This window comes from Salvia hispanica, chromosome 5 (assembly GCF_023119035.1).
Source record: "Salvia hispanica cultivar TCC Black 2014 chromosome 5, UniMelb_Shisp_WGS_1.0, whole genome shotgun sequence".
NCBI classification, from domain to species: Eukaryota; Viridiplantae; Streptophyta; class Magnoliopsida; order Lamiales; family Lamiaceae; genus Salvia; species Salvia hispanica.
The window spans coordinates 4,874,955-4,879,279 of NC_062969.1; the positions used below are offsets into that span (position 1 = coordinate 4,874,955).

Genomic DNA, 4,325 nt, shown 5'->3' on the forward strand with positions numbered 1-4,325 from the left:
TAGCTTATTTTTGGATTTTTTTACTATTTAACAATAGCATTTTATTGCAGGAATACAAATAGGGTTATATCAAACCCTAATAAACAGGAGCCGCCTCTACTATAGCAGAAAAAGGAGAGAGAAAGAGATATTACTATATAAAGGTGGTTACATCATAATCATTTTATAGGCCTGCAGAGGACCATATATTCACTTTATTACACAAACATAATTCAAGGAAGAAGAAGAATATAATTCAAGGTACGACTCTCTGACTGGCAAATTTAATGACACAGTGTCCAGCCGCCTCCCTCCTTCTATAGATTTTAATAATAGTTAGAAAGTGGTACTAATTATATTATTATATCAGTAAGCAAATGATATATATTTTATTTTAAATGTTGTATTAGTAACACCATTCAATAACCCTTGAAAGTTTGTTTAGATTTTAACTAATGATGTATTTAATTTTTCAGGTATGGATTGCAAAGAGGTCTAAAGGAGCATGGAATAGCTTGAAAGAATGGAATAAATATATAATGTAATAGTAATAAATAGATGTAATAGTAGTAAATAGTAAATATTGTAATAGAATAGAATAGTAGGAGTATATTTATGGCAGATATAGGCCTGTCTCTATACAATTTTCCATAAAATGACCGAAAATACAACAATGAAGCTAAATTTAATAGGATTGATGATATTTACACAATTGATACATAAAAAAACATAAACATACAGCTGCTATAATGCCCAGTTTCCCGCCAAAAAGGGCAAAATTGGCATTTAAAAAACTTCCCAAAAAACTGTCACTTTATATATTGATAGATGCGTAACTCTTTCTATAGAAGTAAAAAACTGTCACATTTGGGGACATAATTTTTTAAATACGAGTACTTCAAGAATTTCGCCCAAAATTTATACATCAAGATATATTGATTTTACTTCATCAAAAGAAAGACATGTGGGTTGGTACACTGTTGTTTTGTTAAATAAATTACCATTGAGTGGAGGCTGTGGACCAAATTAGTGAATGTAATTTAGTTAATTAACAAGGAATTTTGTCACTCACGTGCCCTGTCACTACAGCCCTGTAGGGTTAATAAATACGGGTGGTCACGACTTAAAGAAATTTAAAATAGACGAAGAATAAGACTAGGGTTTTAATAAAAGTTTGACCAATAATAAGTATTAAAAAAGAAACGACAAGAGTTTGACATTATCCAAAATAAGTCTTAAATTCTCAAAGATAAACGGGTTCAAAGTCAAACGAGTAATGAGTAAAAGTAAATTCCCAGCGGAAGCGTTCAAGAGGAGTGGCGTCGTGTATGAAGACACAACGACACCCAAAGTTTAACGATAAGCAATTAAGATTTCAAATTTTATTTGTGCTCAACACCAGCAAGTGCTCATCGCCGCTCAACCTGCACATAAAAAAAACACATGCAGGGCTGAGTACTATAAAAATATTCAGTGGACTATGCCGAAAACAAGTAATAAAAATAATATTTATCATGCCAATAAGTAACCATCGGGGTTTTAATTTTAAGAAGGCCCGAGGCACTAAAAATCATTTCCATTGTAAAAAGTCGATTGATCAGTCATTTTCCCATAGACGTTTACCATATCTGCTCATACATGACTTGGAATGTGGCCACAAACCAAGCCACTAGACCGGCCAACCCGTACGCTGACACAAGGTCTACCATAGGTGTACACTAATCCAAGTAGGGTTTGCGGTCCTACAAGGACCCGAATTCGATTTAAATAATAAATGGCATAAAGCCATTTCAGATAAGCACGTTAAAATTTAACAAGGCATGATAAACACAAATTTCATTCCCATCAATAAAAGCATTTAGGACAATTTCCTTATTTAAAGAAAGCCCACCTCGAAGCGCTTAATTCCCAACTATATTCTTCCCCTTGGTATTATATTTCGCAGCCAAGATATCACCTTTAGATATTAAATAACACATATATCAACACAAGGAATCAAGCACTATCAACACAAGGAATCAAGCACTAGATAAGATGCATGCTTCCTAAGATTTTAATTATTTTCTTGATATGATTATGAATTCTTCCCAATTAGAACTTGGTCTTTTCAATTAAATTCCATCCGCTCACGCCCAAACAAATTTTATTAAAACGGCCCAACGATTAAAATACCATATAGTCTAATAAAAGAGTCAACATAATCAAGCCCAAGAAATTTAAGAATAAAGAGATCGGGCCACTGCCAAGACTTAAAAGAATTGGCCCAAAACAAATTAATCAACCAACCCCCATTACTTTTCAAATAAGATAAAGGAAAAAGTTTAAAACCAATCAAAAGTATACTCTTTTCCAAACTACACGTGCCCCTTCCATTTCCACTTTAAAACATAAATATTAAAAGAGTACTAGTAGTAAATAATTATACACTACACTCACAATTTCCTATTCCACTTTTAAAAGTCGAAGATCAAAAAATAAAAGTAAGAACTAAGAAGTAGCACAACTAATCTCTTCCACAAAAACGTGTACTTCCTTTCCTCATCCACAATCATTTTTTAAAAAATCCTAATTGAAAGTAAATAAACAAAACTTAAAACTCTTCTTCCTAAACCATGGCTACTCCCCCTCTCTCTCTCTCGATTTTTTTTCATGAAAGAATTTAAAAAACAAACTCCCAAATTAAAAGGAAATCCTGTTACGATTTTTCTTCGTAATCTCCCTATCTTAGCTCGTAGCACGCAAAAACACCAACAATGCGCAGCTCAAACGAAGTTAAGCAGCTCGATTATCACTCACAACCAAGAGAATTGTATATATCAAGAGAATTACAATGATGAAAATAGGAAATGTAAAGAGAATTTTCCCTAGATCCACGATCTATGCAAGCTACAATCTCAACACAACAACACACACGAAATGAATGAGCTAATCGCCTTTTATACTCTGCTTCTTCACACTCTTCGCGCCATGCTCCACGTCACCCTTACTTCACGTGCATGCGCCACCTCACGCCTTGTCACACCTCGCCACCCCATCTCGCCACCTCAGCAGCTCACCATCTCAGCTCACTTAGTTAGATGTAGCATGCACCTTTATTTGATCTTTCTTGGCTTATTTAATCCTAATTACCGCATAAGTGTTGCATGCATGTATAGAATGAATGATGAATCATGCATGCAACAATACCTCCCTCTCAAAGTTCCTTGTCCACAAGGAAATCTTGCCTTGATTTCATCCGCGAATTCCCATGAGGCACCAGCAGGAGAAGTACCAACCAATGGATCAACCATTTAGTTGCAGCCTCATTTCTTCTTTTCACCATTTTTCTGTCCAAAACAGCTTGAGTAGTTGCATCATTAATATGAGAGATAGTAGGCAATTCAGCTATAGGACCCACCGGTGGAGCAGCCGACTTCAAGAGTGATACATGGAACACATCATGAATTGTAGCCAAAGGGGGCAGACTCAGTTTGTAAGCCACCTTTCCAACCTTATCTGCAATCTGATATGGCCCGAAATACTTAGGCTCAAACTTGTTATGCTTCCCTCTGATAGATTTTTGTTTGTAATTCTGCAGCTTCAACCAGACCCACTCTCCTATTTCATACTCCTTGTCACTCCGGTGTTGATCCACCTGCTTCTTCATTCTATCTGCTGCCTTTTGTATGCTCTTCTTTAGTATAGTGATCCTTTCCTCTCTGTCTCTCAAAGCCACGTCTACTGCCTCTACATTTGAATCACCGGCCAAGTAGGGAACATGCAGGGGAGGTGCATAGCCATAAAGAGCTTCAAAAGGAGTCATTTTTATACTTGAATGGTAGGATGCATTATACCAATACTCGGCTAACCCAAGCCAATGAGACCAAGAATGTGGTTTCTCTCCAATAACACATCTCAAATAGCACTGTAAACATCTGCTAACTACCTCAGATTTTTCATCAGTTTCTGGATGATAAGCCGTTGAATAGAGTAGCTCCACTCCTAATAATGTCAAGAACTCCCTCCAGAAACTACCAACAAAAATAGCCCCTCGATCACTCACCACCTTGATTGGCATTCCATGTAGTTTAAAGACTGAATCCAGAAATACCTCAGCCACTTTCTTAGCTGTAAAAGGATGTGATAGAGCCATAAAGTGTGCATACTTGCTCAACCTATCCACCACTACAAGAATGGTGTCATATCCTTGTGAACTTGGCAAAGCTTCAATTAAATCCATTGTCAAGTCTGTAAAGATGCCAGTAGGTATTGGCAATGGCTGCAATAAGCCAGCTGGAGATGTATTGCCTGGATTATATTTCTGGCAAACCACACAAACTCTCACAAATTCTCTTACCTCATTCCTT

General features: G+C 36.3%; 1 long non-coding RNA gene across 1 annotated transcript; it reads left to right on the forward strand.

Moving 5' to 3' along the window:
• Positions 1-18: 18 nt before the first annotated feature.
• On the forward strand, positions 19-675 carry LOC125191241. Its single transcript, XR_007171071.1, has 2 exons — positions 19-240; positions 456-675. It is a non-coding gene; the product is annotated as an uncharacterized LOC125191241 (long non-coding RNA).
• The last annotated feature ends 3,650 nt before the right edge of the window (positions 676-4,325 follow it).